Source organism: Molossus molossus, unplaced genomic scaffold (assembly GCF_014108415.1).
Source record: "Molossus molossus isolate mMolMol1 unplaced genomic scaffold, mMolMol1.p scaffold_m16_p_5, whole genome shotgun sequence".
Classification (NCBI taxonomy): domain Eukaryota; kingdom Metazoa; phylum Chordata; class Mammalia; order Chiroptera; family Molossidae; genus Molossus; species Molossus molossus.
The window spans coordinates 66,055,784-66,070,020 of record NW_023425388.1 but is presented as its reverse complement, the minus strand read 5'-3'; the positions used below and the strand labels follow the sequence as shown (position 1 = coordinate 66,070,020).

Sequence of the window (14,237 nt, the reverse complement as noted above, 5' to 3'; positions counted from 1 at the left end):
TGTCTACATCACTGATGGGTGAGTTTCTTTCTTCATTCTTCTCTGGGCCCATTTTATTTGAACACCTCTGTACAATCAGATCTCCTTTCATGTAATTCAGTAATCCTGATTTGGAACTCCTCTCCATCCTGATTTAGTTACGAGAAACTCAATTTAGTTATTTTTGACAAAATATATATTACATAGTCTTCACATCTCAGAAGTTTATGCAAATTCATGCTTCAAATGGACATGATAAGGACTTATATATGGATATTTCATAGTAAAACAATTTTACTGGAAACTTGCCTCAGAAAAAAAATGAATGGAAAATGATTTACCTATTTTGTTTGGCCAGGTTAACCCTGAAAAGCAAATTATCTCCAATTCAGCAGGTGAATTATGTATGTCTGAGGAATGTCTTTGCTACTTTGATAGGAATTCAACCAGCAATGTCATTTACATTTTTCTATTAAACTAAAAGATGGGATTACATTTGCTAAATATTTTAATCAACCACAAACCCATAATTTCCACAAAGCAAGAAGATTTAAATATTAAATACTTAGTTATAATGAGTGAATCACATCTAAATTACTTGTGTTGAGTTGACAGAGATAAAAGCTTAGACTGGGTTACTGGTAGTCAAAAACAAGGTGGGTTTTATTTTTTAAAAAAAGATTACATAGTGATCTCATCATTTTTTTTCTTCATTTATTGCTTGGCAATATAAGGTACAAACTTTTTGAATTTTTTTATTCTCAAGTAAGTTCTTAACACATAAGAGAAATATATCCACCTGCATATGCAGAACTGGTGTGAACCTGGATTACCATCTCAATAGTCTATAATGAATTCAGATGCATAAATTACATCCACCAGATTATAGCTTTGATGTTTTAAAAATCTTCATCAAATATTGTTTTCTGAAGTTGGAGGTTTATTGTACTTAGAGTTATGAAGGGCTGACTGCTCGTGTTACTGTCTCTTTTTAACGGTGGGTAAGGACTGAGTTTAGAAACACAGGCCCAGAGGTACTTCTTGGCTTGCTGTGACTATTAGAAAACTTTCCTAAGATATCACAGGGCCATGCTTTCTAAAATGCCACAATGAGTTGATATAAATGGTATCACTGAGCTTTAAACATATCTAAAATCAAATATGAATGTCTTTTCAAAAAGACAATGTAGGCAATGAAGAATACATTGTGAAGATTTATTGAATTTCTTTTTCTTTTTGTTTTTTTAAAAAATTTTTCCCTGTATTTATTTTATTTTATTTATTAAAAATTTTTTTTTCTTTGTTGATTTTTGATAGAGAGAAAGGGAGAAGGAAGAAGAGATAGAAACATCAATGAGAGAGAACATCGATTGGCCACCTTCTACATGCCCTGCACTGGAAATTTGGCCCACAACCTGGGCACGTACCCTGACTGAGAATTGAACTGGTGACCTCTTGGTGCATGGGTCGATGCTCAACCACTGAGCCACACCAGTCGGGCTTGAATTTGTTTTTCAATCCACTGTTTTTGATCTGTGCTACCATAGGATTATAAATCTATCTAATCTGGATATGTTCCAAACAGCTTTATTACAATGTTGTCTGGTGTGTTTCAGCAAAAATGGTCATTTTTCTATCTTGATTATTTCTCATCTATTGGGTTCAAAATCTGAATCCAATTCAAACTAATATTTGTGTAACCTCCAGCCATTTATGTGAAAACTTGGTATCATAAGGGCAAGGCAGCCTGGCCCTGTTCCTTCCTCGCCTGCCTGGGAAACCATTCTAGTAGACTGTCCCAGGGGATGTCATTAACTTTTCAACCTCTAAATTCTTTAATCATAAGGAATTCACTTTACTCCACTTTCAGATACCCATCCCCAGGGTCATACCCTGGGTCTTATGACTATTCAGAATAGTACCACTTCAGAAATTTTAAACATCAATATCCCACTCTGTGATAACAGTCCATCCAAAATTGAACTCCTAGTCTTTAAAAAAATCTTATTTTTCAATTACATTTGACATTCAATATTATTTTCAGGTGTACAGCAAAGTGTTTGACAATTATATAACTTACAAAGTGATCCCCCAATAATTCAAGTACCCATCTGGCACCATACATAATTATTACAATATTATTGACTATATTCCCTATGCTATCCTTGACATCCCTGTGACTATTTTGTAACTACCAATCTGTACTTATTAATCCCTTCACCTTTTTCACCTAGCCACCAACCATCAATCTGGTTTCTGCATCATGAGTCTGTTTTGTTTGTTCATTTATTTTGTTCTTTAGATTGCACAGAGAAGTGAAATCATATGGTATTTGTATTTCTATGATTTTTTTTTCACTTAGCATAATACCCTCTAGGACTATCCATGTTGCTACAAAATATAAGATTTCATTCTTTTTTAGGGCTGAGTAATATTCCATTATGTATATGTACCACCACTTTTTTATTTACTTTCTATTGATAGGCACTTGGATTGCTTCTATATCTTGGCTATTATAAATAAGGTTGCAATAAACATAGGGGTGCATAAATCTTTTCGAGTTTTAACTACTACTTGTCCCCCTCAACCTGTTCCTATAAAATTCTTCACCAGTTTAGACAATGGCAACTCCATATTTCTGTTCGCTGAGATCAACAATCTTGGAGTCATCCTTGACTCTTGCTCACCACCCATATCCAATCTGTCATGAAATTCTATTGATTCAATCTTTGAAATACACCCAGAGTCCAACTACTTCTTACCACCTCTGCTGCCACCTTCCTGATCACAGTGTTAATTTGCATTTGTCATTTGGATTATTGCAATAGCATCCTAACAGGTCCTCCTGCGTTGTAGACTGGACCCTCCCTATGTCTGTTTTCAATACAGCAGCCAGAGAAATCCATTAAAGGTGAGTAAGACCATGTCATTTCTCTGCTCCAAACCCTGCAATGGTGTTCCATCTCACTCTGAGGAAAAGCCAGTCTTTACCAGGGGCTACAAGGCTTACACATTTGGTCCCCATTATCTCTCTACCTCATTTCCTATTTTGTCCCCTGCCTACTCCACTCCACACAGGCCTCCTTATTGTTCTGGAAATACCAGGCACTCACACAATTTAAGGCTTTGAAGCAGCTATTCCCCCTGCCTGGAATATTTAATTCACACATCCGTACATTTTATTCACTCTCCTCCTTCATGTCTTTGTTCAAATGTTACCCTCTCAACTAGAGCTACGATGACAACCCATTTAAAATCACACCCTTCCCCCAGAATTCCAAATCCTTCTGATCCTGCTCTATTCTCTCCATCTCCATCCCACCACAGTACTTATGAATTTCTAATGTATTACACAATTTACATATTATTGTTGTTGTTTATTGTCTTCTCCTCCCAATTAGAATTGCTCATGATGTACTCCCAGCACTAGAATACTACCTTGAATATTTTAAGCACTCAATAAATACTTGATGAATGAATGAATAAGCCTCCCATCCTCCAGCCCCCTCATTTGCTTACCTCTAACACCCTTGCTCACTAACAGCCTACAGACCTCTAGTTCCTTGGTTCTTTTGTTTTGGTTTTTTTTCACAGTCTATCAGTCGTTCTTCCATCCTCTGCCCCATTTCTAACCTCTGCTTGGTCATTTGAACTGTTCTCTCAATAACACCCAGTTCCTGCTGCAAATAAACCCTTTCACTGCATTAGTTACTCAGAACTCCCACTGAAATTACAATCCATTGTCTGCTTTTACCTCTAGGTAGCTGAGTGCTGGGGAGAAAATTATACAACCTTGCAGAATGCTGCCACCAAAATCGATGGCCTCCAACATCAATCAGCCAAGTTCACAGTGCTACCAGTCAATCTTTTTATTTTTGCTATGGGGCATTTCTTAACATTTTCTTTTTAAGTGACTCACCTCATCAGATGCAAAGAAATAAGAGCATGTATCTGTCTGGCTGATGCCCCCAGTCTAAGTTTGGTGCCCTTCTCTATGTCCTTATAACACCCCAGGGTATATGAGCATGAATACAATTGTCATATTATTGCATTATTGTCAGCTTTTTATGTTTATCCCACTAGATAGTTTCTGCTCCTCAAAAACAAGGCTGTTTCTTATTCATCTGCATCTCAGTCCCCGGCATAATCTTTAGAAACTGGCAAGCATTCCATAACCATTAGTTAGTGAATGAATAAATTCATTAATGGATATAGAAGGCCGATCTTTTCTTCTTTTATCTTCTCCCCTAGTCTCATTTTTTCTTGGCAATGCTCTCTGCTAGATCGCTAATGGCTGTAAAGCAGCAGAGATCCCTGATAGTCACAGAGTGAGTCAAGAGCTGGTGCAATGCCTCAGTGTTAAGACAAGAGGGGCACTGGTAGTAGTTTCAGGGGGATCCATTTGGTCCCTCCTTGGATAGCTGAGAACTCCCTGGCATTACTACTGAACAAAAGAGGGCCAGAGATATTTTGGGGTCTCTGAGTTCTGTGGCCTTCCATAGACCAACCCCCCATACGCCAAACCCTCACTGAAAAGCCTCTTCATCTGGGTGAGCCCCTCCTTTGCTTCCCCATCAGCATGATGCTGAAGTGTCTACAAATAAATGAGAGAAAGGATCCTTGTGCTTGGGAAGTTTCTGCTCTCCCATTCTCTTTGTTTCTAGGAAAGTACAGCATCTGGGGGAGGGGGGTATTCACAAATGCACAACCACACATGTATTTATCTATCTCCAATGAAATCAGGCCACTTGAAAGATTCCTTTCTATTGGCTGAATTCTTCTTGGAGAATTCTCCCAGGCGATGTTTTGTCCAATATGTCTCTTACATCATGTGTCAAGGGCATGCTGGCCCAGTGATATGAGGACAGCCTTGTCAAGCAATTGATGGATGAGACCTCATTTTCACGACCACACAGATTAGACTCTCAGCTTACATCTGCTCAGAGGTTAACAACTTGACTTCCATGGCTTCAGAAAATCTGCTGATCTTGGACTGGTATGATGCCTGCAGTTAGGCTAGGAAGCATGCCTTCTCTTTACACCCTACATCCAGCAAATTATGTTTTTTTCAAGAGCTAAACCACTCAGCCCTGTTTCTTGTGCTGGCTGGGCCTGGTTGCTTTAAATTTGTCTGTTTTCCCCTAGTCATAAATACTGGCATAGATTTGGGTTACATGAAGAGAGTGAGCTCCCCACCTACTATTCTGTCAGGTCAGGCCTACAGTTGCTGAAGCTGGAAAGGAAAGGAAAGGAAAGGAAAGAACAAAGACATTTTGCCTGCACAGTAGCTAAATGGTTAGCAGTGATTGGACCTAATGAAATCTAAGGTTCTCTCCAGCTCTTCCCCTAACTTATTCTAGAGGCAAATTTCTTTCTCCTATCACTGGTTCATTTCCATTTCTGCTTAAAAAAAAATTTTTTTTTTCTTTATTGATTTTAGAGAGAGGAAGGGAGAGGGAGAGAGAGAGAGAAACATCGATGAGAGAGAATATCGATTAGCTGCCTCCCGCATGCCTCCCACTGGGGATTTGGCCCACAACCTCAGCATGTACCCCGACTGGGAATCAAACCAGTAATCTCTTGGTGCATGCTCAACCACTGAGCCACACCAGCCAGGCTCCATTTCTGCTTCTCTACCTTAAACAGGAACAACAGGCTGACTTAGTTACCAGACATGCATTAGGATTACTTCCCAATCAATCAGTTATCAATCAACCAAAATATTTAGCTATTAAGTGCAAAAGAAAACTTGCTAAATATCCTGCCTTCAAATTCCCTTTTAGCAGATGATCTCAGTGTCTCCATGTCTTATTAGTTATAATCTTTGCAATAATCTTCCTTTGTCAAACATTAATTCAACAATTCCTAAATATTTGCTCATCAAGGTAAGAAGAACTGGAGGCTGGATGGCAAACGTAATTTCTGTCCTTAGTTTATTAGGACACAATCTCCCTGGTTTCTATCCTTTTCATGGCAAAGACAATTTTCTTATTCTGTATTTTTATCTTTATAAGCAGAACACAATTTCAATATAATATAAGCAATTGTTTTGCAGACAGTATTTACTGGGCTTTTTAGCAAAATCTATGTATACGGACGTATAGATGTTTATGTGTGGATATGCATATAAACTTCCAGTGCACAGATTTCAGAACACACAGCTCTCCTGGACATGGACAGACCTAAGGATCAATTTAAAAATGCATCCTCGCAAATACTGTTAAAGCAGAAATATAGATATCATACCAAATGCCATTACTTCATTATACCAGCTCAAGCCTAGGACAGTAGTGAAAAAGCATACTGACAGCTTCAAGTTAAGCTGTGATGAGAGGAGAAAAGCCCCAAAAGGTACCCTTAGTAGAAAAAAGCTTCTATGGCTTGAATTGGGAGTGTTATGGCTACACTCCACATCAATTTTATTAAAAAATCGTTTCCAAATGTATTTTTGTTATGTCCCATACAATCAGTATATATTTTAATATATTTAAAATATTTAATATATTTTAAATGTGTTTTTAAATGCCAGGGGGGAAACACTAGAAACAAAAAAAATCCTCTTCTCTCATACAAACTCAGACCCTAGAGGGTGAGCACTGCTGTCATTTATAAAGCAGTGGTTTCAACTTCCTTTCTCCCCTAGCTTGGGGAGAAGACCTTGGGCAATTCCCAGCAGGAGACGGGCCACATTTCCCAAGGGGCAGAGCAGAGGCCTGGTTGTAAGTAGAGCACAAGCAGTTGGCCACATGAAACAACCGCTCACAGGGAGTCTGCAGTGAACCAGACATTATCGTTCTGTAAATTCATCTCTTCCAGGCACCAAAGATTCGCCTGCCACACTGGGTAGGTTTCCTTTCCCTCTTCCATTCTTCCTCCCCCTCACGTTTGCAGCAGGAGAACTGTGGGCCTTGGTAGAGTTGAGAGGCTTCCTGAACAACTGCAGCTGCAGGAATCATTCCCCACTGGGCTAGACTCTGCGGGTTCCTGATGCAGAAACTGGGTTTTACTTAGCTGTGTCCCCATCAGCACCTTCTACAGGGCCCTGAACCTAGTGGATACTTATTAAATATTTGCTATCCTGGATAACTCATTCAACTTAGAAGGGCTCTTAGAGATCCAGTACTTAAAAGAGATAAAGGGGAGATTGCCAGAAAGGCAGGACCTGCTCGCTGCTCACCACGCTACCCCCATGAATCGCCTAGGACACAATTTGAGTCTTAGGGTTCTAAGGAACGTAGTTAAACCAGTGATCTGAACTGTCTCCCTTATTTTAAGACGAAGGGACCTATGTACAGTTTTAGAGCCATATAGGGATCATATCGTAATCCAGGTGTTCCGACTCCTGGTTACCTTCAATGTTCTCTCATCGCCCCACCCCCACCCCACCCCCGCTGTTTACCCCAGCCACCTGGGACCCAGTGTCCATCCTCCCGATCACCGAACTTCTGCGAGGGGCCTTCTCGACTCTGGTTTCTAACATCCAGCAGTAGTGCTGGTAGGCCAAGGGTTTTCACTTCCCCCTTCAACTGATCTCCTCAAGGGCCCCATTTAGCTGGTATTTATCATCAAGAGGAGACAGAGAGGAAGTCCCGAGTGCCCTGGAGTGCCTTCTGCTAGGCGTTGCCTGCCCCTTCTGACTCTGATTGCCGGCCTGGACCTTGGACCTTGGCAGGGTTCCCTTTCTGACTCCCGGCTTTACCTATTGGCTGGAACCCCAGACTAAATTCTTGCTACAATCAGCTTTGGGCTCTTGGTTTCCATCATTGACTCCAAGTTTTGGCCCCAGCAACGGCCTGGAAAAGTCTGCCTTGGGCTGTGATAGTAGTTGTATGTACTGTCCTGTAATCTGATGTGAAAGGAATGACTGTTAGGCAATCTCTGTGCGTGTTTAAGCAGCTTTCATGGATTCATACCAAGGTAACATGATGCAGTGGGAAAAGCATGGGCTTTGAAATCAGGTTAACTGAGTTTGCCAGCTGTGTGTGGCAGGTGACTTGCCTATCCACACTGAGGCAGTTTTTCCACTTGAAAATGTGGAAAATAATGTTTATCCTGCTGAGTACTGTAAAGGCTAGAGATATGTATGTTAAGTGAAAGCACATGAGAGGCCTGTTGTAAAATGTAACAACTATCAATTTTAAGTTAAGTTCTGTATTTTCACATACAGAAACTAAGTGCCAATTTTACAAAGAGTTCAAACACTGAAGGATCCTGAAATATTTTTGAATTGTCAAAAATTACACGTTACAGATAATTCTGACTCTATGTTTGTTTCTACTTCTTAGAATATTGGTAATTATATTAATAATTTTAAAGAGTATACAACACTGCTTATGTATTTCGTATGTGCTAGACAGCTGCTAAGTGCTCTACGTATACTATCCAATGGGGTCTTCACAGCACTCTGAGATCAGCGGGGTCATCACCCTCATTGTTAAACAGGGAAATGGGATTCAGCAAAGTTCAACACAGGGTCTAAGTCATATGACTAGTAAATGCTGGAGCTGGGATCTGAGTGGAGTTTGATTCCAGAGCTTGAGTGCTTATGCCATTTAATCTTTGGTGTTCACACACTTCACCTTTTGTGAACATTGTTAAGAATGAACCCTTCTCCCCCTCTCCAATTCCCCACTTGGGCCTACTGGGAAAAGGCTTTCACGTCCCTCTTCACCCCAAGCGAGCAGGAATGAGCAGTGGGACTAGAGGGAGGCTAACAGGCCTGGGCTGAGTTTTACCAAATGGTCTCCAAGTTATGAATCTCCACTGTTCTTTCTTCCCTTCCCTCCACCCCTGGGCAGAGACTCTCCTCCACTTCCTGGGCCCATTGCAGCATATGTCAAGTAGTGCTTTCTAATTTAGCTTTCAGCAGAAATCCCTGTCTTTCTTTTTCTCAGAAAACTTTTTATTTTGAAATTATTTTAAGCTCGCAAGAAGTTGCAAAACAGAAAAGAGAGTTTCTGTGTACCCTTCACCCAGCTTTCTCCAAAATAATATCTTACATAACTGGAGCATATTATCAAAACCAGGAAATTGACATATTAACTCAACTATAGATTCTACTCAAATGTCACCAGTTTTTACATGTATTCTGTGTGTGTGTGTGTGTAGTTCTATGAAATTTATTGCCTGTATAGATTAATGTAACTACCACCATAATCAGGATACTGAACTGTTCCATCATACAAAGAAAACAAGACCTTCTTCAAACTACCCCTTTCCCTCAACTATAACCCCTGGCAACATCTGATCTATTCTTTACTATAAATTCGTCTCTTGAGAATTCAACATAAATAGAATCATACAGTGGGTAACCACTTAAGAGTGACTTTTTTTTTTCACTCAACATAATGCCCTTGAGATTAACCCAAGTTGCTGCAGGTATTAAAAACTTGTTCTTTTTTACTGTTGGGTAGTGTTCCATTGTATGGATGTACCATAGTTTGTTATCTATTCACCTGTTGGAGGAGGTTTAGATTGTTTCTAGTTTTTTTTATTATTATAATTTAAAGCTGTTGCATTTGTGTTCAGTTTTTTTGTAAAAGTAGTTTTCATTTCTCTAGGGCAAATACCCATGAGTGTGATTGCTGAATTACACAATGAGTGTATTTTTTATTTTTGTGCCAATTTGCCAAACAGATTTCCACACAGCAGTACCATTTCACATACCTGCCAGCAATGTATGTAAGATCCAGTTTCTCTGCATCCTTGCTGACACTTAGTATTGTCAAGATGTGTGCTTTTGGCTTGTGTGGCATATGTCAGTCTTTAAGAGTAAATACCTTTGACATCATTTGATTATCAGCCCTGTGTGTTTGTAGGCACTCTGACTGGGCCAGATCCTGGAGGGAAGTGAAGTATGTTTAGGCTCCGAATTCCTATGAAGCATCTCCTATGTGCCAAACACTGTGTCAGGTGCTAGGAAATACACAAACATTGTATTTGACATTGAGGACTCAATATGTAGCAGAGTAGATTAATAAGTGAATAGTTAAATATGATTATAAATATGATTATAAAAGACTGAATAAGTAAATATATAGTAAGTAACGTAGGTATATGCCAAGTGCTAAGGGCATTGATAGAGGAAACGTGCCTTAGGACAGTGGCTCTTAAATTTCAGAATTGATAAGAATCACCTAAAGAGCTTGTTAAAATACAGATTGGGTCATCCCCAAGTTTCAGATTCAGTAGGGTCTAGGGTAGGTCTCCAAGAATTTGCATTTCTCCCAAGCTCCAGATGATACTGATTCTGCTGGTCCAGGGACCACAGTTTGATGGACAAGAGTTTGTTTTATAGGATGAATGAGTTTGTCAGGTAAAAAAATGAGAAGAGTCATGAAACAAGAAAGAATATGAACAAAGGCATGGTAATGCAAGTGTGTGGTACATTCGAGGAGGGGCCATTACCTTGTACGATGAGAGCATAACTTAATTTAAAGGGAAGAAGCAGAAATTGTAGGTGAAAACCAGACTACAAAAGATCTTCAATGCTTACCTAAAGAGTTGTGTAGGCAGTAGAAGTCTATGTTGAAAAACCAGGTCTGTTTGAAAAAAAATGCTGGCAAGAGGATAGTAGCTAAATTGCAAATGGGAAAGACCAGTTAAGGGGATACTGCAATTGTTTGTTCGGATGAAAAGTAGATCAGGGCTACACTTGGGCAATGGAGATGACAACAGGATGACAGAATTACAGTGGTTAATATCTAAGACTTGGTGAGTAACTGGATGTGTAAGGAGAAAATGAGGAATAGGTGGATGATAGTGCTATTAGCTGAGACAGGAAAGACACAAAAGTAGAGAAAGATTAAGGTATGATATGAGTCTGAGTTTTAGTCACCGAATCTGTATTGACTGAGGAGCATCCATCTGATAATATCAACTATGAAGTTAGGACATGGGATTTGAAAAAGGTAGGGCTTGGGAATATGTTGTAGGAGGGATTAAGACCAAGTGAAGGGTGTCGTGTAAGCGGTGAATCAAAACTGGTACCCAGGGTGATATCGACCTTACACGGGTAAGTGGAGTTCAGGAGCCAGTGAAAGCAGCTGGTAAGGAATAGAGATGTAAAACCAGGGCCTTTGTGTATGGTAAAGTTGAGAAAAGAGAAGGTTTTGGAAAGGAGGAACTGAAAAGATGATTAAGTATTATATGGCTTGAGTCTAAACAGAATGGAGTCTAAAAAGATCAGTTGATTTAATGACTTCAGCATGGGTCATTTCAGTGGAATCAGGCCATGTGTTGAAGAATAAACTGAAGACAGGAAGTAGAGGTGTCTAGTGAAGATCACTCTTTTAAAACACTTGATGTTAGCAGGAGCCAGAGGGCTGGGGCAACAGCTTCAAGGAGAGGCATGACCAAGAGACACATTTCTTTCAGAGAGTTTCAAATGTCTCAAGAGGAATGCCAACAGGTTCTACTGATTAATCAGTGTTTATTTGTCTACCTGACTCAAAGTATGTGAAAAACAAAAAAACTATTTGATCAACAATTACTGATCCACCTATAGGGGGGCAATTGGAATGTGGTAATCATTATAGTATCTTTCTCAATAAATTCAGAGGCACATGATTAGTTTAGTCTTATTGTCTTTTGGCTTCTGAGCACTCCTTGTGCTCATTATTACCAGCAAAAGATCCCACTGTTATTCTAGCTTTTTTCTTTTAATAGATTTAAATAATCCATTTATGTGTTTTGAACTCTCTTCAAAGTTGCTTTTCAGAGTCATTTTTCCTATTTTGCACCCAACCCAACAAATTCTGTGGGTCCCCTGCTCTCCTCTGGGGAGCTTTTCATATTCTTTGAGAGATGTCTTTTTCCTTCCACTGTGTCTCCAAAAAGTCTATGACTTTCAAAAGCCTACCTTTCAATTTTCTTCTTGTCAATATTCACATTTTGTTAGTTTCCTTCTGAACACTGATTAACTGAGACAGTTTTTCTAGGATTCAACTGTATCATTATTACTCACATTTATTGGCTCACTCATAGTTACCTCCTAAGACCAACACTTAGTCACTAGGTAAGAATCATAGCCAGGACATTTTCCCTAACTGTAGGTGGTTTGAAACTTCCTGTTATGGAGAAATTCATTCTATTAAAAAATTCTTATTAAAAAGTTCACCTCTACTTCTTTTTTAAAAAAACTTTTTTTCTTTATTGATTTTAGAGGGAGAGAAATGGAGGAGGAGGAGGAGGAGGAGGAGGAGGAGGAGGAGGAGGAGGAGGAGGAGGAGGAGGAAATGGAGGAGGAGGAGGAGGAGACGGAGACGGAGCCGGCGCAGGAGACGGAGACGGAGAAGGAGACGGAGACGGAGACGAAGAAGAAAGAGAGAGAGAGAGAGAGAGAGAGAGAGAGAGAAACATTGATAAGAGAGAACATTGACCACCTACTGCATGCCCCCCACTGGTGATCGAGCCTACAACCTGGGCATGTACCCCGACTAGGAATCCAATCCTTGACCTCTTGATGTATGAGTCCATGTTCAACCACTGAGCCACACCAGCCAGGCTCACCTCTACTTCTTGAACTGATCAGGCTTTTTACAATTCACACTGAATTCAATTTTTAATACCTGGCACAATTTCCAAGTTTCTAAATCTTTAACATTTCTATATTGGCATCATCAGCTTTGCCATCTAGTCTAGAGCACTTGTTCTCAAGCACTGGAATCACCTGCAGTGTTTTTGTTGTTGTTGTTTTTAATGCTGCTATTGATACGGGGATAGGGCAGCAACATGCGGCTTCTGGGTAGTCAGCTTTGGCCTCTCCTGCCTCATGGTTTTCAGGGTTTGGGGCCCAGCAGAGGGGACCCAGAGGCTCCTACTGAGGCAACTGTAAGCACAGTGAGAGAAGGGGTGGCGGGCCTCGGGGCTCGCAGGCAGCTGCCTGGGGTGTTGCCACCTCAGCACCACAATGCCACCACCCCCGGGGGTGTCAGGACCAGAGCTGAGAGGCTGCAGAGACCCCATGCACCCCTCGCAGCCCTGGCCTGTTTCCTGGAAGTCTTTAACAGCCACATTTGCTCTTGGAGGAGCTTTATTGGCTGGAATGAAGTACTTCAAAGAGAGAAGACAGAGATGCTGGAGAAGAAATGGCAGTGAAGCATTGGAAAGCCTCTACTTGGGGACCATTTTCCCTCACAACTCATACTGGAGAGCAGCCCAAAACCGATCAAGACTATCTGGGTCAGTGGGTATTGATTTATTTTGGTTTCACTCATTGCCCTGATATTGGTCCAGAAGAACTAGAAAAAATGATTCAAGTCGTAGATGAAATAGATAGTATTCCAAGTCTGCCAAATTTAAGTCTACTTTTCATCACTATTGACCCAGAGAGGGACACAAAAGAAGCCATCGCAAATTATGTGAAAGAATTTTCTCCCAAACTGGTTGGCTTGACTGGCACAAAAGAAGCGATCGACCTAGTGCCCAGAGCTTACTGAGTATATTACAGCCCTGGCCCCAAGGATGAGGATGAGGACTGCATAGTGGATCACACTATAATAATGCACTTGTTTGGACCAGATGGTGAATTTCTAGATTATTTTGGCCAGAACAAGAATGCAGAAATAGCTGGTTCAGTTGCTGCACACATGAGGGAACATAGGAGAAAGAGCTAGCCAAAGCTGCATTGCCAATGACGTCTTCTCTTGCTCAACAGGAAGAAAGCTTTGACTCCCATAGGAAACAACTTACATACATATGCAACCTGCAGAATGGCCTTCATACCATGAGAACATCTGTTATTTTGGACAGGGTATGTTACCCTTGGGATCAGCCAACATAGAGTCTTGGAACTGTAAAGATTACAACCAAAAGCATCCCAAATAGCCACCACAAGACTGGAGGACTAAGTTAATGTGAAACCAGTGGAGTGGGCCTCAGGGAAGGTCACAGCTGGTGTGTTTCTGCTGGTGAACAGGGCCTTCTGATCCGTGTTGCTGTCTCTCTAGTGCCTTGGACCCTTGCTCATACAGGTTCTGGGATTGAATTTCCAGGAGGAGTATAATTTCCATAGTGCCCTTGCTTCCCCTTTAAGTTCTTAGGGGCTGATAAACTGAGCTATCTGCCCTTCAAAGTTAATCTGTCTACTTGAAAGCTTAAGTGTAGTCTTGTTTGTTGAGGAATATTGCTGCCAGGTTTGCATTTCAGGCCCCTCTCAGCAGGTGCTAATTTGACTAATGAGGAGGGAATCTATTGTTTGGGGAAAACCATTAGATTCGTTTCTTTAGAGACCTTTCTTTGTGTGTGATTTTGTGCAA

The 14,237-nt window shown here is 40.5% G+C and overlaps 1 protein-coding gene and 1 pseudogene across 2 annotated transcripts in view; one reads left to right on the top strand and one right to left on the bottom strand.

Moving 5' to 3' along the window:
- Positions 1 to 14,237, bottom strand: part of GPR156 (G protein-coupled receptor 156) — a 72,253-nt gene that overhangs the window by 29,658 nt on the left and 28,358 nt on the right. The window lies entirely within an intron of this gene.
- Positions 12,679 to 13,595, top strand: LOC118617697 (annotated as a pseudogene).